Genomic DNA, 23,820 nt, shown 5'->3' on the forward strand with positions numbered 1-23,820 from the left:
AAATGTCCAATCGAAGGCATCCAGGGAAAGATACCTTGGTGCAAGAAGGCCGACGAAATTCAGGGTTTCTCTCTCAAGTAGAAAAGCATCTGGTGAACCTGGTCAGGGTTTCTCTCTCATCTGGAAGGGCACATGATGAACACGGCATCATTTGCTAGCTCCTCTCCTGGCTTCCTGTTTCATGAAGCTCCCCGGAAGGCATTTTCCTTCTTCATCTCCAAAGGTCGCTGGCTGGTGGACTCTGCTTCTCCTGGCTATGTTGTTCTACTCTGCTCTCTCTGAATCTCTCTCCAAAATGTTTCCTCTTTTATAGGATTCCAGCAAACTAATCAAGACCTCACCCAAATGCCAGGGGACATGCTTCCACCTAATCCAGCTTAACAAACCACTCTTGATCAAATCACATCTCCAGGGAGATGATCTATTTACAGTTTCAAACATATAATGCTGAATAAGGGTTAGAAGTAACAGCTGCCTTTACAAAATGGGATTAGGATTAAAACATGGCTTTTCTAGGGTTACATACATCCTTTCAAACCAGCACACTGCCCAAAACAGATCACTGTAAAGAGGAGTCGATATCTGTTTGCTTCTGGTTATAACTCACCCTCTAGAAGCTCCTGCACATCATACCCAATGATTCCCACAAGGTTTTAATGAGGTACAAATGGAGATCCAATTGTGGCCCCAAACTTCAGTGCCCTGGGAACTTAGGGGCACCTGAGATAAACCACATTTTACTTCCCAGAAAGCCCTGTGTGCCATTTCATAAATTAAAAACTTGGCATGATATATTTAATTGTAATTTCTTTCCTGGCCTATGTAAAGTTCAATCTGAAACAATTTCAGAATGTTTCATTTTAATGACTGAAATGTGTATTCAATTCCTGTAAAGATCCAAAACTGTATTCCAAATGCAGTTGACATTCTCTAGCGCATCATCTAAATTTCGCCTTGTAATTTTCTGCCTTCTGTGAGACAGTGATAGTATATTGCCTCAAGGCATTTTGCATATTTTGTTGATTTTAACATTTAAAGTCTTGGTGGTTTTTACTCTCTCATTATGCCCCTGTTCCTATCCTGTATTTCCATCTGCTCCTTTCTAGGAGGCAGTGAGAAAGTATAAGTAATTTGTGTTTACATACATAAAAAGTAGTTTCTCTGAGGTGGGGACAGGTGAAGGATGGAGACAGAAGTATTGATGAAGATATTGAGAGTCAAGGAATTCTGTTATGGTGGTTATTAGGATAAAATAATGGAATTCTGCTACCTACCATGTATAAGTCCTAATGTAAATAAAATGGAAGCTGAGAACTAGAATCAATTTTAAGCATTTAAGAAAGCAAAGCAGTAAAAACAAAATTTATATTACCACTATATTATTTTAAATCTTTTGGTTAAAAAACAGAAAAGATATGGGAAAAATGATGAAGTACTGCAAGTCTCTTACTTTTCAAAGGCAAAATCTGTTGAGTGGAGAAGTGACACTTGAATGAAAACAGGAGAGGAGAATAAGCTAATCTGATCAAAAGGCAGTGTCAAGAGCCATTATGTCTGTGGAATATTCTAGCAAGCTCTATTCTAATGCACTACTATGAAAAGGAAGGGTCAGCCTCGTATCTACCTGTTAGTATGTGGTACATATTTTACTTACATATTTTATACCTTAAAGTCTAGATTATCACACATATTTCCAGGTATTTTAAACCTTTAAAAAGCAATATTCCTGGTAAATATTTTGGTTCTTAATATTTACCCCTCATTTCTTTTCATACATCTGCTCTCCTTGGACTAGATGTCTTTCATCCATCCATCAATTCATCCCTCCATCAAACACCTATTGAGAAAGATCAATGTATTATATTAAAGATGGCCACTCATTCTCTCACACTCTTCCATCTAAAGCTGGAGATCTGTGATCCTTCCTTTTGAGTCTGAGTGGGCTCTAAAACTGCTGTGACCAATTAGAATATATAACCAAGCAGAATTAACATTGTTCCATTTTTTTAACCAGGCCTGAAGAAACTGCTGTTTCTAACTCCCTGCTCTTGAAATGCTTACTCTGGAGGACTTGAGCCACCATGCAAGAATTTTGGTGACCCTGAGGCGACCAGGGCTTGAGGAAGCCATATGGAGAGGTTATGCAGAGAGAGATGACCAACCAGCCCAGGTGTGAGACACACGTGAGTGAAGAAGTTTCTTGAGGAGTTCAGCCATGGTCCATCTGACTGCAACCATTGAATGACTCAAGAAAGAACAATCCAACTAGGCTTGTCTACCCTCAGAACCTGAGAGACAAACATAATTATTCCAAGCAACTAAGTTTTGGAGTGGATTGTTCCATAGCAGGAGATAACCAGGACAATCAGATCTAATGTAGAATGCTGGGAGGATACTAGGACAAATAAAACAAGGACACTTCCCTCAAAGAAAAAGTAGAAAATAATTTTAATTAGTGTTCAAGTTTGCAAGATGCCTGAATGCAATATACCTGAAACTAATGGATCTTAAAAAGGGGGAATTTATTAAATTGCAAGTTTATAGTTCTAAGACCATAAAAATGTCCAAATTAAGGAAAGGTTATAAAATGTCCAAATTAAGGCACCCAGGAAAAGACCTTGGTTCAACAGGCCAATGATGTTCAGGGTTTCTCTTTCAACTGGAAAGGTACATGGCGACATCTGCTAGCTTTCTCTCCAGGCTTCTTCAATGGCTTTCCCTGAGCTCTGTCCATTCTGTTGGCTCTGTTGATTCTGGTAGCTCTAAATCTTTTTCCAAAATGATTCCTTCTTAAAGGGCTCCAGCAAGCAACCCCACCTTGAATGGGTGGAGACACATCTTCATGGAAATCATCCAATCAAAGGTTACCACCTACAATTGGGTGGGTCATATCTCCATGGAAACCATCTAAAAGATCCCAACCAACAATACTAAATGGGGATTAAAGGACATGATTTTTTCTGGGGTACATAATAGCTTCAAATTGGCACAATTAGCATTGTGAGAAGTTTCATAAAAGTGGTGTTGACTAAATCTGCAGGAACATAAAGAAATAAGGGCTTAATTACAGCTAGGGTCAGATTTTAAAAAGTCACTGTTGAAGTAAGAGAGAGAGATGAGTTGCACTATGCAAATGCTTAAATTCTCCATTTCCTCCCCTGTAAAATGCTGTAAATACTTTGAGTTAATCATTTTAAATGCTTCGAATATGATCTAATCCTTAATAAATGATCAGTATATATTAGCTGCTCTTCTTATTCTTACTGTTTTCATTATTAGCAGCAGTAGCAATTGCAAACACCTCCATCTCTAGATGTGTCTGTAAAGTCTAGTGACACTCCCAAGTTAGGTTTGCTGGCCATTGGTGGGAAGATTCTATAGCTATGCCCCTTTCTCTAAAACTAACGTTCTTTTGAACATCTTTGATCTCCAAGAGTCACCAATTAGCTGCATTGCTGCAGGTCACATGGGTCTGCCTGAAACCATTGTTTCTAAATAGTATATAAAGTAGAGATATTATGGAATGTTGGTGAAGAACAGGTTCAAATTCTGACATAAACATATGCTGTCTGTGTGACCTTATGTGCTTCAGTGGTCTCATCTTCAAAAAAAATTATCTACCTCAAAAATTCATACTGAGGAATTCATGTGAAGTCTCTAGCACATGGCACTGGACAAAGGATAGCTATTATTGTCATTTTTATTACATTAGCAAGTAAAAATAATGCATTTCCTAACACAGCTTAGTGATTATTTATATATTATTAGTGTACCATTCAATGACCATTTGTATTCTGTGGATGAGGTTCAGAGCCAGTGAGGTTCAGAGACAGTTAAATTACTTGCCCACTGCCACCTAGCAAGTAACTAATAAAGTCAGACTTTAGCCCACATGTGGCAGACTCCAAACCTCATTCCCTTTGCAGTAGGGCATTCCTTCTTGAAAATCAATGGCATTTAATGTAGACAAGGATGAACATATATTCCCAAGGTATTAGGGTCACCAGATTTAGAAAACTAAAATTAATCATTGTTTATCTGAAATTAAATTTAATTGGGTGTCCTTTATATTTATCTGGCAATTCTACACCTCATAGATTTTTAGCTGTTAAACCTAAAAGTGCGTTTGCTTTTTTGTGATAACCATTGAATAGCAGGGATTCTCACCTTTTTGTGCTTAGATCTTCACTTGCTAGATGAACTTAGCTGAGGGATGGAACATGTTCTTGTATTAACTCTCTTCTAGCCACAGACTCATGGTTATTACCCAAACAGGCTGAAAGTGACCCTTGGAGAAAGGATCTCCATTTTACTCATGTTTGTATCTCCCGATACCAAATATACCATATCTGGGCACTGAAAATTTTCTGGTGGAATTAAAAGAGAATTAAAGTTATTAGGGGACTTTCAGAGGGGGAAGTTTGCATGGCAAGGAAATGTTTGCAAGTGCTGTGTGTACAGAAAATATGAAGCACTTTGAGGTAGAGGCGGAAGAGTAAAGTTCAGTTACACAGATGCCTGTTCTCAGTGAGGCCGGCCGCTCCTCTTTACTGTTTAGGAATCCTTTAGTGTTTGGCACCGGCCACCTAATATTCATGTTCACTTCCAGGTCTCAGAGCTGGAGCTGACCCCTGGCTACATGCCCAGAGACTGGAGAATGTCCTGTGCCTACTGTACTGCTTTGGTTTCTTTGAGATGCCCCTCCACTCGCTAGACCACTGGCTTGTAAACCAGGGTCAGTTTTATGGGGAACGGTGGGAAGAGTGAGTGTGTCCTACTGCTCAGGTCAGATGGGCCTTCGAAGAAGGAAACTTCCTCTCACTCCTTCAGTACAGGGACGTTCAAGACCAAAAGCTGTTGTGGGGTCCCAAGGCTATAGCTTCTCGCATTATGATAAAACATTGTCACTGCAAAGTTGCTTCTTTTCTAAAGTGAATAATAGGTCATATTAGTTGTGAGCATTTACTACATACTTTAGCTTGCACAACAGACATGGGAAAGGTGTTATTACTAACCTCATTTACAGATGAGAAAAAGGGATCATTGAGATGGTGTATAAATTGCCCAAGGTCATATAAGGCAGATGAATTGTTCACAGTAAAAAAAAAGTACCATTGTTGATAGCCAAGTTCAAATAGATGTGATAGGATAACTCCAGTTCTTCTACAGCTTGGATGGCAGATGGGGCAAGTTCCTGGCCTGAGGGATGATAATCTCACCCGTGCAGTCCACCCTGTCCAGAGAGCTCCATGCAGAGCTGGCTGAGCCATCAGGCTGCAGCTCTTGAGATCACTTATTTCCTAAGAGTGTGAGTCTGTTCTTGGTTGGAACTCCTTCCTGGTTTCCCAGCTCACAGATCCCAAACCACTGCCGTTTCTTTTCCTCCATGCCAATTCACTGTTCCTCTCTCTTTTGGTAATTTTATTTAGCGAATGTCATTGCCTTTCATGTGACTAAATGTTAGCCAGGCCCTTCTTTGTCCTCCCCAAAAAGTTTCCTCACTTTGATGATTTTCTCACTGAACAGAATTCCTAAAATGAGAGTGTGTGCAAACAAGTGAAGCACATAATAAAGTGCTGCTGGTAACAATGACGGTGATGACAAGGGTGATGGCGATGATGGTGATGAAGAAACGTGTCCTGCCATACTAAGTTTTGCATCAAGCTTTGGTCCACAATATCTCACATTCCAGTTATGCTAGTATTGGTCTATTCCGTTAGAGTTGCAACATTAAAAAGGCCATGGTCAAAGTATTTACCGAGGTCTGTGTAAATGAATTTGGAACAGCTGGTTGTACAAGAAGGAAAAGTTCGAATTGTTAAGTTGCCAAAGAGTCCTTCAAAGTACTTGGCGAAGTCTTACTCATCGCCCAATTACGTGGACGGGGAAAAGAAAATGGTAGCACCAGATATTCCTTCTGTAAGGAGTGGACGTGGTGGGTGATGAAGGCAAAGGAGCCCACGCATTGCTGGCCAAAGAGAACGGTCCAATCCCATAGATGATTCATTCAAACCTCTGATACTTCCCATTTTGACCCTTTCTTGGCATCAGAACCACTTTTTCTTAGATTCTTGAAGCTAAAGGTAGACAGTGATAGTTTTTTTTGTTCGTGTAGTATAGCGTGTTAGAAAGTCTTGGCAGCTTGGATATGTCTGCGTTAAGAATTTGATAACAGAATAGCAGTGTGCAATATCTGATTTTAGAAAGAAGACTTCCATGGAAAAATTCTTTAGCCTTTGGGTGGAATGTATTTGTTTAAATTCTAGAAAACTTATTTTGAATAAACAAAATCATAAGAGCAAAAATAATCCTATATCTGTTCTTCAAGACTTTCTTCCTCCTGGTAATTCATCCTGTGTTCATTTTTGCAGGCTCCCTATTTCTTTGTGTTGAGACCCTAGATAATTATCTCCTTTAACGATTTTTGTATTTTTTTTTAACCCACAGCCTCCTAGTTAAAGCACATTTACAGTCTATTGTCTTCTTTCCCCCATCAGTTCTCAACGCAAATACAGTAGTTACAGTTCATTACATGACAGTACGCAGTGCTCTTTTCAACCCTTTCAGAGGCACATTTGGTGAGATCTTTGAGGATGGCAAAATGATGTCAATGCATTTATCCATCTGCTTTTCTACTAAATTGTAAATCAACTCAGGGTATTTGATATTTACTGTGGAGTACAAATGCTGTTCTCAACACTTTTGTAAATGGGTTATACCAAAGCTATGAGCATGAATTCATGATACTTTAGGTAAAGGGGGAAATCTATAGATCTCAGAATCTCTTAATTTTATATTGATTCTCCCACAGAAGAGTAATAATCTTTGGAGATTACATTGACTAGAATCTTCTCACTAAAAAATGAATGAAATAAACACAAAATACTAAAGACCCTTTTTTCTTCCAGAGAAGACCTTGCAAGTTTTCCCAGGAATAAATGAATAAGAGCACATCAAATAAGACCTTGATTTCCCCTTCTGTCTATGATGGCATAGCTTGTGGCAGATCAAACCTGCTACCAGGAATAGCTAGAGCAGTTGGAGAAAATTATATATATATATATATAATTCTACATATATAGAAGACTTTGGGAAACAGCTGAGGCAGAACTTGAAGACCTAAGACACTAGAAGGAAGGAAAACATATATTTTCTTCAGGGCATTTGCCACTGTCTGAGCCTGATGAGAGACTAGGAATCTGGACATTGGTTTAGTGAGAAGGCCTCTACAAAAGGCAAAGAACTCTGTTATCTTTTGGCAATTTCAAGGTGTTGGAGAGACACAACTTGGGGTTCAGGACTGTCAAAGCAGCCAATACTCATAACAGACAGGCTCCTTTTGCATCACACCCACAAAAATGGCTAAAATGAAAAATAATGACAATACTAAGTGTTAGCAAGCATGTGGAGTGATTGGAACTCTCAAACACTGCTGGAGTGCAATCAGTATCTACTAATGGCAACTCCTAGGTATATATTTAGCAGAGATGTGTATACATGTTCACAAAAAGCCATATACTCTCATGTACAGGAGCACAATTCTGAATGGGTGAAAACTGCAAACAATCCAAATGGATGTCACAGTAGGATGGACAAATGAACTGTGGCAGGCTCATATAATGAAAAGCAAAGCAGTAATGAGGATAGGTGAACTATTTCCATGTGCACTAACCCAATTTAATCTCACAAACATAATGCTGTTTGGAAGAAGTCAGACACAAAAGAATTCCTTCTATTTGATGCCATTTGTATAAAGTTCAAAAACAAGCAAAAGCAATCTGTGCTGCTAGAAGGTGGCTGCGGTTGCCTTGGAGAGGGTGGCGACATGTGGTCCTGTGGGTTTGGGCTGCTAGCTCTCTTTTCCTGGTCTGGTGGCTGGTCACGCAGACATTTTGTGAAAATGTATCAAGCTGCACAATTATGATTTATGCACAACTGTACGTAGGCCATATCCACTAAATAATTGCATTAAAAAAAGATAAGCGCTTGTCCCCAGGCTTTCTTGGGTTTTGCCTCCAGGTACCCCACTAGGTTCTCATGGCGAAGAGCCAAGAATTCCTGCCTCCTGACCGTGGCAGGGAGAGGGGTCATAGAGCCAGAGCATTCTCCATAACAAAGATGCTCCAGGGGAAATGTTGTTCCCAAGCCTTATCCCAGCTAGAAGAAGGGAATTTCCCAGATTCCAGCCTCCTCAAGCCATCTTGTCTCATCTAGGGGGTAGAAGAAAAGCTAAGAAACACTTGAGATGGTTTTATCCCAGGACCCCAGGCTGCTAAAAGTCCAAGACTGAATCATAAGATTCTAGATTGCTCCCCATCCCTCACACCTGATCAGCACATCAACAGGGTGCCATACAACAGCTCTGCATATGGTGGGAAGCCACATGTAAGGAGCAGGTCCTAGGGAAGCCCAAGGCCATCAGGGAGACAGAGGCCAGGACACCAGAGGCATCTGAAGCCTCTTCTCCTAGGGCAACAGCAGGCAATAAGCCCGGCCCAGCACCTAGCCAGACCGACATAAATCCTCACAGTAATGCCCTTTGACCTTATTTCTTATTATCCGATACCCCACAACCAGCTTTCAACAAACAAGTACAAGCTATGCTAAAAGAAAAAAAATAAATTAAAAGATTTCCAGTTTAGGCAACACAAAATGTTTATACATAGTATAAACTCTCTCCTGAAAAAGTGAATTGATCCAACAAATATAGGCTAATATTTCTTCATTGGGTATAACAGATATTTATCTGTTTGAGTTATAAATAATACCAAGCTTTTGGAGATACAGTGCTAAATGTAATAACACATCTCCTAACATACTGAGTGATGTCCTTTACCTCATATCTCCATTGAAATGTCACCGCACAAGTGAATCATTCTGTCACTTAAAAATAACAGTTCCTGCCCACTCTTAATGCACACTAATGTTTTCCCCATAACACTAATCTTTATCTGACACATTATATACTTTACTTTGTTGTTTATTGTTTGCTGTGCCCATGTAAGCTCCATAATAGCTGTTTATTTTATTCGTTATCCTTCCCAAAGCACCTATAACAGTGAAGTGTTTGGTATATACATTTGACTAAATGAATAGGTACACACTCTGTCAACATCTATTTATAGTTAAATAAATATAAAATATTGATAATAACTACCATTGATTGATTTCTTTCTATAAGTTAAAAATTGGATGAAATAGATTTGGATTTTGCATGTCACCTTACTTAAGCCCCAAACAACTCTAGAAGTAGATACTATTATCCCCCACAGTTACAGATGAGAAAACTGAAGTACAGAGACAGTAATTAATTATCCAATGTCCCTGCAGATGTGTAACAGGATGCTACTTTGGACTTCTCCTGATCTTTTATAATTCTGACCAAATAACCAACGTACACATGGGTGTAGGACTTATTAGAAGGTTTGTCAAGTGGTCCTGCCATCGTCAGACCATCATCCGTTCCAATGTACTTTTTAAAAAGACTAGAAATTTGGAGGGCATTTCATAGAAATAAAGTAATTGTCTTTGCAGGAACTCCTTGTGCTAAGTTGGTAGAGAGGGTTATGGCTTCCCTATTCCCCTCCCCCTCTCCTACCCCACTACCATCCCTTGCTTCCTTGCTCAAAAGAACAACCTTGAAATGATCAATCCATCTGCTGGCCCCATACTTGCGAGCTTCAGAAACTAACAGATCTTCCTTAGCTAATACTAGGGTGAGGGGCAATGAGAGAACCCTCAGCAGTTTAACCTGGAGAATGTTGAAACTGAATTGATAGCTGGAGTGACCTCTGATATCAGGGACGGAAGACAGGAGCAAAAGACAGCATCACACCCTACAGTTTGCCATGAACGAGCCAGGGTTAATGCATGTTGAGGGTCCTCATCTATGAAGGCGGACTGCTGGGGCTGTTGTAGCTCAACAGTGAATAGCCATGGAACAAATACATCACGTGTAGGATCTGAGTTGGACATGGCCAGAAATTAACCAGAAAGAAATAACATCCATATTAATAAACTGTATTGTGCAGAAGTCCTCACAGATTCTCTGAGGAACCAAATGCAGCTCAAGCTGGCATCTGGATATCTGTCCCAGAGAAGGCATTAACAGACTGCTTACCAGTGGTGGTCCAGGGAAGATGAAAGAGCCAAAGTAAAAATAAATGAATGAGAAGATTGCACCCTTTGTTCTAACCTCTACTCTCTCTCACAGTGCTTCTTTGGATTGCTCTTACACCAGTGGGAGGGAGGGAGAGAGAAAGAACAGGCTCTCCACCAGTATTGCTTCACAAGCCCATGATCAGCCTTCACTGGGAGAGGGAATGCAGATGCTTTTAACTGGACTATGATTTAATGTCATAGTATGACGTTTCATGTCTGGAGCTTTTCATACATAATCTTCTTTTAATTAAAAGTAACCTGAAAACTATATGATCGATATGTTCTAGAAATCATTGAAATGAAGAAGGCAAGCTCAAACCAAACATGTTGAAAGTGTTGCTGGAGAAACAGCTTGTACCTTAACCAGAAATGGATTATACTTTAAACAATTTGTAATTATAATAGTCATACTACCTATAGCCTTTATATATAAGAAAATACATAATTAAAAGGACTATGTACACTGGGGAAACCCCAGATACAGTGCTAAACATTAGAGACACCCAAACCAATAGGCCAAGCCCTTGATCTTGAGGCTCGCTCTTGTGAAGCTTAGCCTACCTATAGGTCTGCCTAAGAGTTATTTCAGAGGACCTCTTTTGTTGCTCAGATGTAGTCTTTCTCTCTCTAAGCCCAACTCTGCAAGTGAAATCATTGCCCTCCCTCCTACATGGGACATGACATCCAGGGGTGAAAGTCTCCTTGGAAACATGGGAGGTGACTCCCAGGGATGAGCCTGACCCTAGCACTGTGGGATCAACAATGCCATTCTGACCAAAAGGGGGAAAAGAAGTGTAACAAATAAGGTATCAGAGGCTGAGAGAGTTCAAACAGAGTCGAGAGGCTACTCTGGAGGTCACTCTTACCCAAGCTTCAGTTAGACATTGCTACTATCATAACTTGCCAAACCCCAACCAAAACCATTCCTGCCAGCCCTAAAGAACACCTGGTGTATTATACAAGATTCTACAAAGGTTCCATACACAAGGGCAACTCTCCAAAACCTACAACCTCCAATGGGTCCCTGACCAGATAAGTCCTGAAATGCAGAGGCCAGCCCTTCCAGTACATCAACTAATTCCATTCCTCATCCCATATTATCAATAGCCACTTCCAACATGAAAAAGTTTCTTTTAGCCTCCAGTACCTTAGAGCAGCTAGAAATAAAAACCTAAAATTGTGAACTTGTAACTCATACCAAACTCTGAAATCTATTCTACAACTGATTTTTGCAATATATTTTGAAATTTATTGCTTTAATACACATATAAAATTTAAAGAAAAGGAGGAGTATAATAGAGAAGATAGGATTTAACAAATGAGTATGACTGCTGAATCATTATATGACATTTCTGGTGTCTTGCAGCAGCTAGAAGAAAAAACAAAAAATCGTGGAAACTGTAACCCATACCAAACTTTAAAGTCTGCTCTATAACTACTTGTTAGAATGTACCTAGACATTTATTGCTTTTTTGTATATATGTTCTATTTCACAATAAAAAAATGAATATGAAATAATCCTCATGATCTCTAAAGACACTGAGATATTGCAAAATCTGGACTGGTAATTCTTGTACTCCATTTTGGTACAAAGATCTGGTCCTAGGTTTTCAGCTTCAGACCTGGTGTAAATGGGTTGGGAATCTCTGCTTTCTACTTTAGTACCAAAGTCCTAGGTTTTAGCTTCAGTTCCAGCATAAATGGGTTACTTTTGGAATAGACTCTACACTTAATCTTTGTCAACCATTTGTATCTGTTTCATTGACCATATGTGGAATCTTAAATATACCCTAAAGACCACCTTAATAGAGAAGTTACAGTAATGGAATGTCCATCTGCTAAGAGACCATGAGATTATCAAAATTATGAATGAAGGGTCAGCAAAACACCCTCTTAGGTGACAAAACAATAACCAGGGTCACTAACTCATGATACCAGCCACTATAAAAAATACTTTACTTATCTCATTTAATCCTAACAACCAACCCCTGATGTAAATTGTATTATGAGTCCCATTGTAAAGATGGGAAACTGAGATATAGACAGATTAAGAAACTTGTCTGTCATCCAGGTAGTAGGTGGCAGAGACAGGGCTTGAACCAAGGAAGTCCCGAACCAGTCTATGCTTCTCTAATATGTATGTAAAAGGATGCCTTGAGTGGCAAAAGAAAATTAGTTAAAATACCTCAAAAGTAGTTGAGATGAAGTATCAGAGAGTTGATCCCCTGTGTTTCCTTAAGAACCCAGAGTTCCTTAACTCAAGAGCTGTCATTTTTTATTAATTTCTTCTGCCCAAGGTTGATTATGGAATTATTATAAAATTCTCAGTGCCTGTCTTTCCTGGGTTTTCAAACTCAGTATGGTGGGTAGGAATTTCTTTAATGTCAAAATTAGCTGGAGGGGAAATATTAATCATTAAAGGTGGACTGGCCCCAGAGGCTTAGTGTTTCTGTTCTTTTATTTCTACACTTACTTCTTGTAATACAAATATTATAAGATTACAGATTTTGCATAGTTTTCTTTTCTCTGAATATATATTGGTTCCAGGCTTTTGATTATTACTTGTTTAGCACCCCAACTGAAATAAAAGTTAAGAGTTCATTACCCCAGCTGTTTGGACGTTGCTGCCAAAGGCTCCCAGTTGAGCCCTCTCTAGAAATTTTCCTTGGTCGAAGAAAGCTGCCTCAGTTTAAGTTAGGCCCCTTCCCTGAAGATAGCTGGAATCCCATTACCCATTAGTGTTGTTGTAACAAGTTCTAGACCTCCATACCTCAACTGAGATAACTCTGAGGGTCTATCCCAGCTCCAGAAACTACCACAAGATCAATGGAGGTCTTTGTTGCGACTCTTCTCTGTTTAATTTCTCTGTATCCCCATTGCACCTCCTACATTCCTCACTTGTGTTTTTCCCCAATAAAAGCACTTTTCAATAAACCTCTTGCTTACAAATTCAAGAGTCTTAGACTCTATAGGGGAGTGGTGGAATTTGGCTTGAGAGTACTGGTGCTGGGAGGGTTCCTAAGAAGCAAATTCAGAAATATGCTTTTGGAGCTAGAGCCACTGCAAGCATGTGGCAGCAAGGACCCCATCACTGCAGGTAGGTGGAGCATTCATAGCCCTGCCATGTGCTTTCAGGGCAATTATTAGGACTTTGATCAGTAGAAAACAGGGAGGAAAGACTGATAAAGGGGGAATGCACTGGAGGTGCATTATCTTAGGAGTTTGAGATATTTGGGGGAAATAATATAAGAATTGTGGAGTCAGATGGTTAATTTGACTGTTGACAAATTGGAAAAAGACAATGAAAAATTGAAGTGATTGATCACCAGTGTAAGCTCAAGAGTTAAAGTCAGAGAGATGCCTTCAGAGCACACAGACCCTCATTTCCTGCAACCAAGGAGCAGAAAAAGCTGAGGCTCAGGCCCAGGAATAATTATAAGAGAAGCAGAGATCCACAGCAGGTTCCATCCTGCACCCTGACTGGTCTGGCATCCCAAGGTCAGGGCACTGATGGAGAAAGTGTGAGACTGAAAGACTTGAAATGGGGATATCCAGGGCAGGGCACTAATGGATGTTGACTCTTCACAATCCCCTGAACCTTCTTGGCCTGCAGAAATAATTCATTTCTCTCTCTCTTGATGGCACACGTCACTTACTCAAAGACAAAGCATTGGTTACTGACTTGAAAGACAACAGATTGCCCACTCAGTTTATAGCCCTTCTCTCTCCTGACTGACAAGAAATTATCAATGATTGGATCATAAAATGAAGGCCGTGAAAGTGCTGGGCCTGCTAAGGGAAGAAAGACACTATTTACCAAAGGCACTGCCGAACTTAAGAACAATATATGGGTGGAAATTAATGAGAGTGTATTTGAGCCTGGATCCTGAGAGTGCTATGACAGGGACATGGAATAAACACTTGGGTAAGGAAGTGTTTATTAATAAGGGATCACTCTACCATAGAAGATTTAATATGCTGTCAAGGACCCCGATGACAGTGCTAATACAATAGTAGATCAGCTCTATGATTCTGGGGGGAAAAGCATGGTTTTAAACTATTATGTACCCCAGAAAAACCGTGTTCTTCTAATCCATTCTTGTGGGGGCAGACATATTGTTGGGTGAGACCTTTAAATTAAATTGTTTCCTGGAGGTGTGACCCACACAATTCAACTGGGTATTAATAATTTTAGAGCCCTTTATGAAGAGAGCCAGAAACATTTAGAGCAAGAAAAGAAATGCCAAGAGACATTTTGGAGTGAGCCAATACAGAGAGTGGAGGGATGAAACCACATGAAGGACACAGAGGGACAGAGATGCTCTTGAGATACTGAGAGGAGACTCACAGGACACAGAGAGCTCAGAAGGGTGAAGTAAGCAAGGACCCACAGATGGACAGAGAGAAGCCACTGGAAACAGACACTGAGAGCTTCAGAACCTAACAGCAAGGGACCAGCAGACGTCACCATGTGCCCTCCCATGTAACAGAGGAAGCTGGATGCCAAAGGCAAGGTATCTTCCTCTTGATCTTAATTTGGACATTTGCATGGACTTAAAAACTGTAAATTTGTAGCCTAATAAATCCCCTTTGTAAAAGCCAATCCATTTCTGGTATATTGCATTTCAGGAGCTTTAGCAAACCGAAATTGTCCATATTAAGGAAAGTAGAAATATCAGAACTGTCAAGAAAAGTAGTGAGGGAAAGAATTAAAGAGTTCAAAATGGGCATATTAGATTTTATAATACACATAAATGCAAGAAAACCATCAAATGCCCACATTCCTTGGGAAGTCCTGGAGGACACTCCATTTACCAAGAATGATAAGGAATGTGCTTGGGAGAAAGGCAGCAGCCATTTCTGAACCCTATTGGAGGGTTCCTGATGGGATGTGCTTTTTACAGAACTGTGTGTCCTGAAAACAATGGGGGTAATAAGACCCTTAAATAATAGAATCCAGGTGGTTGTACTTAATCATCACAGGTGATTAAGTGGATGAAATCATCACTATGAGCAGAAAAGGACAAAGTGAAGGAAATGGGCAGGACCTAACCACAGAGAACTATGGAGACAGCTGATAAAATATGGTCCTCCCAGAGAAGAAAAATGGGCAGTCTGCAAGGCTGTTCAACACAAGAAACTAAAGAAATCATAGTTCATTATCAGTAAGCTGAGGGTAACCATCCCAACTACAAGTCATTATTCATTACCAATTTCCAGACTTGAGTCAACTCCCAAAGCTGTAATGCATTGACTAAAAGACAAGCTGGTTTACCATGAGGAAAAAACCTGCAATACCATGTCAGATATATAGATAATAATTTCCCCTAACCTTCTGCAAAAGTAACTATTATCATTGCTCAGGAAACTGCTGGAAAATATCTCAAGGACTGTTGGAAGTATCTTCACGCCTTACCACCATTAGGTTGAGAACATGTCGGGGACAAGTGAGAAACAGACTCCTGGCCCAGATTCCCCTCAGTGGGTCCACTGAGTCCATGAACCAATCTATTTGTCTTGTCCCTTGACTCTGAATATCTAAGCAAAATGGATATCTTGTCAGCTGGCAGAATCACCACGCTGGTTCCTGGGCCTGTGAGGTAAAAGCTATTGTAATGGAGATGGCCTAGGGGAATCCTCCAAAATTTCCTCCTAAGACAGTAAGTTAAAAACAACATTGCCCAACTTTGTGAATATACTAAAAGGCACCGAAGTATGTACTTTCAATGCATGAATTTTATGATGTATGAATTATGTTTCAATTAATCTGTTAAAAAATTTGCAACTTTAGGAAATAACAGGCATTAGTGTCACCCTTAAATACCTAGAGGATATAAGGGTGGCAGCCTTTAACTTATCTCCATTTAAATCACCAATCTGTCCCTTACAAAAACCATATAGATCTTGGAGGATAACAGTGGTTACCAAAAATTCAACCAAATATTAGCCTCAATTATAGCTGGCATTCCATTTGTGCTATCTTTACTAATTAACATAGCCTCAGAAACATGGTATGTGGGCACTAATCTGGCAAATTAATTCTTTGTATCCCTACCAGGAAAGAGGAGCAAGAACAGTTTACATCTACATGGGTGAGCAACAGCATATATTTATGTCTTGACTTAGACCTACAATGTATCTACCATCCTCTGTTATAATATAGTCCAAAGGGACCTGGACATTTGGACATTCTGAAAAAGATTATACTAGTTCACTGTTGAATGAAAAAAGGTAATGTGACCTGATGATCAAGAAGTGGCAAGTACATTGTAGGCCCTAGTAAATAATTCATATTTATTCCAGAGGATGGGAGATAAAATCTACAAAGATTAAGTGACCTGCCACATCAGTGAAGTTTTTCTGAATCCAATGGTCTGGGGCAGGCTGAGATATCAAAAAGTAAAGAATAAAGAGTTGTCCAAAGTAGAGAACAAGAGATCATTTTGTACTTCTCAAGTAAAAGGAAGGACAATGTCTAGCAGAAGTTCTTCATTTCTGGAGAAAGTATAAACCACACTCATTCCTGAGGGATTTGAAAGCCTACTGGCTTTGAGTGGGGACCAGAGCAGGGACGGGCTATGTAGCAGGTCCATAAGATGTGTTTGACCAGAAGACCTGAATCAATTGCATTACAGATATCTCTGGTGGGAAAAGGTGCCATGTGAGGTTTATGGCCATCAGCTAGAGGAGAATTACAGCATGGAGCAGGACAATGCTAACTGTAGCAGAAGAATAAGCATCATTCCCAAAATAGTTCCTAGTGTGTTTCTGGGTCCTAATAGAAACAGAGCGCCTGATTATGGGACATGAAGTGACAAACTCAGATTTGATTTGGGTTCTATCAGACTGACAAAGTCATAAGGTCAGGCAGCCTAGCAGTAATCAATCCCTTGTTAGATGGCAATGGCATCATCTGGAGCAAGTGATCCAAACAAGTCAATCGCACAATTAGATGGTTCAGACTCCCATGTCATCCACTGCTGTTGCACGAGAACCTCCCTCTTATCTAACAGCTGTAGCCAAATAAGACATTTCTCATGACCAGCAGACATAGAAGAAACAGGGCCAGGAGAATCCATAAATTAGTCAGTTCAATGAGCGGGTATAAACTGAAAATGGACTGATATTCCACTATAGTCCCAGTTAGTGGTAGCTTTAAAAGACAGTGGCTTGAAGAAATTATAATACTCAGGAAAGTTTTGGGCAGCATACCTGGTCATTCACTTGTGTATGGAAAGAGAGCTGTTTTTGTGTCATATAAATATACGTGGATTCATGGACTATGGCAAATTGCTTGGCCATTTGTCCAGGATCCTGAAATGAGGAGAATTGCAGACAAGGATATTTGGAGAAGCATGTGAATTGATCAAGTGGAGAGGACACATTAATAACAGAGAACACCAGCTACAACATGGTGAACAGATTTACCCAGATAATTGATGAATAGCTGCTCATTATGATACCCTCCTTTGAAGAGATGAATTAGTCACTTGGTAGCCAGTTGATTACACTGGATTCCTTCTATAGTGGAATAATCAGTGATTTATATTGAACAGAATCAATAGTAATTCTGGATATAGGTTACCTTCCCTGCTTGCAGAGCCTCAACTAGCGCCACTGTCCAAAGACTTATAGAGTTTGATCTACCAACATGTGAGCCTATATAAGAAAAAATAAAATCAAGGTACCCATTTTAAAGCAAAGACAGTTCAAGAGTGAGCACATGGTCAATGGAACCACTGGTTCTATCACATTCCGTACTTACTGGAAACCACTGGCGTGATATATCAGTGGAATAACTTGTTGATAGTGTGGATAAGGGGGCACCATCCTTCATATCATGACTAACACCCAAAATCAATATCAATTATATTGTGCTGTGACCCCAATACATAGATCATGTGGGTACTGAAACTAAGTGGCCCCATCAAACATCAATCACAGTGACCCACTTGGGATTTTGCTTCCTGAACCTTCAGCTCTAGGTTCTGAGGCTCTAGAGATTCTGGTTCCCAAAGAGGAACACTTCCACCAGATGACACAGCGATAGTCCCATTAAACTTTAAGCCAAGTTGGATCCTGGTCACTTCAGACTAAGATCATTAGAGAAGGAATAATGTCACCATTCTCACAGGTGTAATTGACCCTGAATATGAGGAGGAGACAAGGCTATTGGTTCATGGTGGGGGAAAGGTTGGATTCATTTGACATCAGGTGATCCACTGGGTCATGTTAGTTCTCCTCTGGCCAGTATTGATAGTAAATCTTCAAGACATCAGTATGGCTTGTAAAATGCATGTGGACAAGGGGCTCTCACCCCTCATGGAGGAGGGTCTGCATCACCCAACTCTGTAAGACATCAGGACCATCAGAGGTATTATTCAAGGGTGAAGAAAATCCAGAAGGGGTAGGGTGGTGGTTTGAAGCTATTATATATCCAAGAAAAGGCCATGTACTTTTAATCCATTCCTGTGGGTGCAGATCTATTGTAGGTGGGATTTTTTGGTTAGGTTATTTCATTTGAGTTGTGACCCACCCCATTCAAGGTGGGTCTTAATTCTTTTACTGGACTCTTTTTTGAGGGATAAAACACATACGGAAGTAAAGAGATGGAATTCAGAGAAGCTGAGAGACTAGGACACACCTACAAAAGCTGAGAGAGGAAATCACTGAAGCCAGATGCTGAAAGCAATAAAAACTGGGAGAGAATGACCAGGAGATATGAGCTGTGTGACAGGGGTGTCCCAGATGCCTGCAGCCTTTCTTCAGAGAAGGTATCATCTTATTATTGGATAGTTTCAGAGGCTTAGAACTGTAAATTTGTAAGCTAATAAATACGCATTGTAAAAGCCAACCAATTTCTGGTATATTGCTTTCTGGCAGCTTGGGCAAACTGAAACAGGTAGTAAAGGAAGAAAATGACATACATCCCTAAAATTCACTGCAGCAGTGAGGTTGGTAGTTTGTGCTATTCGTCTTTCTCCTATAACAATATTCCTCCCCAGTAAAAGAGACCAACCAGAACCTTGGAATTCACATAGTGAATTTGTGCAATAATTGGATTCAAGAGATACTTGGGGGAGAACTGTAGCGAATGCTGTGATGTACCACTCAGATAACTCTGCTGGACCAGTACATCCATCTCCCAGCTGCCAGAAGTATTGACTATTGACAGTTCTTAGCTGCAGCCATCTCCAGGAATCACCGTTGGCTCGCAGAAGCTTCCATGGCCCAGGTTACCCCCTTCCATCCGGGCAGTTAATGATGGCTCCGGGCAGGGATGCAGAGACCAGGCCTCCTTGACCTCACTGGGGTCACTATGAAGGGGCAGCCAAGCTCTACGTTTCCTTGAAAGACTTCCAAAGGTCTCTGTTGCAACTGCATCACAGTTCACTCCCCTCTGCCTAATTCTGCTTCTCTCATCCCTCACAGATGTTCTCCAGAGCATTCTGCAAGAAAACCCAGCTTATTAATCTCCAGTTCAGTGTCTCTTTTCAGGAAAACTGACATGCAACATTTGCAAACTGTACTAGAACGGTGCTTGCTTTTACTTGCCTTGTTAGAAATGTCTACTTAATTTTGTGGATGTTGTTTTTCTCTCTAAGACAGTGAGCAGTACTTTAAAACTTGCACTTAAATGATTCTTCCATGTTATTTGAAGGCCTATGTGTCAGATTTCATTTACCTCCTTTTCCTTGCCTTCCTTATAATACCGCAAGAGCTAGGTATCTAGACACAGCCGAAGCGATTTGTGCTGTTCAAAAGTGCTGTAACACACAGCCCATGTACTGTTCAAAAGTGCCAAAATCTATTTCCTTTATTTCTACTAGCCTGACATAAAGGGAAACTGTACAACAGGTTTTTCTAATACGCCGCAACCCAAGTCTTTATCCAACCCCCCAGTTTCCGGTATCTTTCAGCCTCTGTCTCACTTCAAGAACCACAAAACACTGCCATTAGCAAATGCTAACAATATTTCTTGGCTAAATTCAAATTTTGGTGTTTCAGCTTAAGTTTTACCACACCTGCAAAAACATCTCCAGGAGAGTGTTATTTTTGTTGTGTGGATAAGTTTTCATTGGCAACAAAATAAAGTCCCACTTGCTGCCATGTTAGGTCCCCCACACCTCGCCTTTAAATTAATCTCCTCTCTGCTGTGCTCCAGTAAAAACAGCTGATACACAATTCACTAACACGTGTGTCCCGCTGCGGGCGTGCCCTCCTCTCTCATTCTTCTACCCCTTTGTCAAGCCCTACTTCTCATGGCATCTCTTCCATAAAGCTTTCGTGACCAGCAACAAAGCAGTGATTCCCGCTGCTTGTGGGAAAAAGCCCATAATCCAAAATACAGCCTGGAAGTCTGCACTGCACGGCTTCCCTCTCTCCTCCCAGCCTTAGCTTGCCCTTCTCTCTCTGCTCCATTGCTGGGTTTCCCTTTATAGGATTGTGCTCTTCCTGTCAAGGCTCAATTACATCCCATTCATGAAAGCTCCAGGCCTTTGCCTGATTTAACTCTCATTCTTTCAGACCTGAGGTCTAAGGTCAGTTTTCTCTTCCTCGCGGAAACCTGACCTGACCTTACACAATAGATGAAAACGCCTCTATCACATGCTCTCACAGAATGCACATTTCCCCCACACAGCTGTGCATGTGTGTGTTTTCCTTTCTGATTTGTTGCTTTCCTTGTGGATTTAATCAGGGTTTGGGGAGAAAATAGAGTGACTGGCATACTTACAAATCTTTGGAAGAGCAGTAAGAACGATGCCTGGGGGGAAATTGCCACTCAAATTCAGAAAGTGATCAAGTGCCAGCATCATTTATAATCTCAGCTGGGCCTAAATCGCTGACTCACAAGAAGCTGCCCAGACACTGCTGGCAAAGGCTCCTCTCAGCCCTCTGCCAGCACCAAACGCCACTCCGGACTCGCCGCCGGAGCCCCTTCTGCTTCCCTCCTTCCCCCTCGCTCTCCCAGGAGCACCTCTTGTCGGCAGAATCAGATCTGCAGGTGGCAACAGCAGGCCGTGGAGTCCCCAGCGTTCTGGATTACGATCCACTAAGCTTTTTCTAGAAAGGGCATATCATCAATATTTTAGGTTTTGCCACCGCAGCACTCATAGACATTAAAATACCAATTTCAGATAGTGTTCTGGTGGCTTTTTTCCCCAGCCATTTAAAACCTGTGAAAAGCACTCTTGGCTTGGGGGCAGGACAGAACAGGTGGCAGGCTGGATGTGTCCCACAGGCTGCTGCTTTCAACGCCTGTTGTAGACCCTGCAAAGCGGGCAGGTCGCGGAGGAGCGGAAATGGTGCTGATGCGCCAACAGGCCAGCTGGGCCCGAGCTAACAAAACCAGGAGTTTTTGCTCAGGGTCTCAATGAGGCCATAGGTGGGAGTGGCGAGAGAGGCAGCGCCAATCAGGAGCAGAGGTGGTGGGAACCTGAGTCAATCACTCCGGAAACTTACCTGTTGTTTCCAAACCTGCTCAAGACCAGCCTTGCAGACTCCAGCTCCATGTAGTAACGGAATGCTGCTGCACATCTCCAACGTCATAATGCTCTGCTCTTATCGTAGCTGCTTTCTCACACCACGCCATGGTCAGCTGTTCCATTCGGCCCATGCTGAGTGGCAAACCAAGAGCAGGGTGACAAAGGGGAGTCCTGGTTGGCAGGAAAGGAAATTCCTTTCTGCAGATCCCCATGTCTGCGTTGTGATGTGGCCACTAGGACTTGCTGGCTACAAACCACAGCCCTTTCTACCACTGCTTCAAGTACTGCTTGGTCTGCTGGCCAGCGGGCAGCTCAGGCAGCAGCCCGGACCTGCTAGCCCACCCTCTCTTGCTCTAAATATCTAGGAACAGTTAATCTTACAAATTATCTGGTAGGTGGATGGAAGCCCTACCCTCAAATGTGGTATCTGTTTCCTCCAAATTCCAATGAGGTAACCCAAAGTCTAGGGCTCTGTCTGCTACTTTGGACTGTGCAAGGCAAGGCTACCTGGTTACCCTGACATTTTCCTACCACAGCTCCCTTAGAAATTTCACAAGATGACAGGCCTGAGGACGGTCACATTGTTTGTCACCCTTCCTCAGGCGTGCATTTCTCTTCCTTAGGTTGTCAGCTCCTTCCTGATGACACGGTCCAATTAGTCTGGCCCAGCATGACATTCTGTTAGATACAGACACCAATCAAGGTCCCTCTACCCAGAACTGCAGCCACTCACCATACCTGTCTGCAATGGTGAGTGAAGGAGCTGGTGCGGAGTGTAAACCAATGTGCTGCTCCTGCACCCAGAAAAATGCCAGTTGGGTTAAACAGTGTGCTTTGTGCACCATTCACATTCTGGTGCAAACTCCTCACTTCACTGGGTACAAGGAAGAAACACGGGTCAGACAGGTGACACTTTTAGGATCCCCATTTGAGTTTAGCCTATAAACCTAATAGAGATCAAATATAGCCTCTGTAAAAGTGAAGCTGTAGTTCTGAACCACCAAGCAAAGTTGAGATGCTTCAACTGTATTTGCCGATGTCAACAAAAAACACTGCTTTTGCTAGACCAGTGGGTACATATCATATGCCAGACCCTGTCTGATCTGTTTCAGGGAAGATGCCAGCCATTTCTTGCCTCACATTACTGGTGTCCCGTTTCCTGCTGGTAAAGAGTTTACCTGTGCATGTCAAATTATTGAGTGACCCAGTTCCTTATAGATGGGATGGTGTCCTTGGATCACTTCTAGAACCAGTTACTGTATCAGTCAAATTCTGGGCAAAAACAGATAGCCTATTCAAGCACTTAATAGAGGAGTGTGTAAAACAAACAAACAAAAAAGACCGTTTAAAATAATATTAGCAAGCTGTGGTAGTTAGATTCAGTTGTCAACTTGGCCAGGTGAAGGTGTCTAGTTCTGTTGCTGTGGACATGAGCCAATGGTACGTGAACCTCCTCTGTTGCTGATTTACATCTGCAGTCAGCTAGGAGGCGTGCCTGCTGCAATGAATGATGTTTGATTTAACTGGCTGGTGCTTAAATGAGAGAGTTCAATGTAGCACAGCCCGAGCAGCTCAGCATACCTCATCTCAACACTCGCAGCTCAGCCCAGGCCTTCGGAAATGCAGAAAGAAGTCACCCTGGGGAAAGTTGTTGGAACCCACAGACCTAGAGAGAAGGCCAGCAGAGACCATCCTGTGCTTTCCCACATAAGAAAGAACCTCAGATGGAAGTTAGCTGCCTTTCCTTTGAAGAACTAACAAAATAAATCCCCTTTGGAAGAGTGAAATGAGACTGTTGATGGCTGAGAGATTCCAGGCAGAGTCCAGAGGTTATCCTGGAGGTTATTCTTACGCATTAAGTAGATATCACCTTGTTGTTCAAGATGTAGTGTAGAGGCTGGAGGGAACTGCCTGAAAATGTAGTGCTGTGTTCCAGTAGCCATGCTTCTTGATGATGATTGAACAATGATATAGCTTTCACAGTGTGACTGTGTGAATGTGAAAACCTTGTGTCTGATGCTCCTTTTATCTACCATATCAACAAAAGAGTAGAACATATGGAATAAAAATAAATAATAGGGGGAACAAACGTTAAAATAAATTTAGTTTGAAATGCTAGTGGTAAATGAAAGCGAGGGGTAAGGGGTATGGTATGTATAACTTTTTTCTCTAT

At 41.3% G+C, this 23,820-nt stretch overlaps 1 protein-coding gene across 1 annotated transcript in view; it reads right to left on the reverse strand.

Annotated features, from left to right (window-relative positions):
* THEMIS (thymocyte selection associated) overlaps nt 1–21,808 on the reverse strand; it is a 224,955-nt gene extending 203,147 nt beyond the window's left edge. The window contains exon 1 of the mRNA XM_077162856.1: nt 21,625–21,808. The gene's annotated coding sequence lies outside the window, so the exon portion shown is untranslated. The remainder of the gene's footprint in view (nt 1–21,624) is intronic.
* Between the last annotated feature and the right edge of the window lie 2,012 nt (nt 21,809–23,820).

The sequence above is a fragment of the Tamandua tetradactyla genome, chromosome 5 (genome assembly GCF_023851605.1).
Source record: "Tamandua tetradactyla isolate mTamTet1 chromosome 5, mTamTet1.pri, whole genome shotgun sequence".
Lineage (NCBI taxonomy): Eukaryota > Metazoa > Chordata > Mammalia > Pilosa > Myrmecophagidae > Tamandua > Tamandua tetradactyla.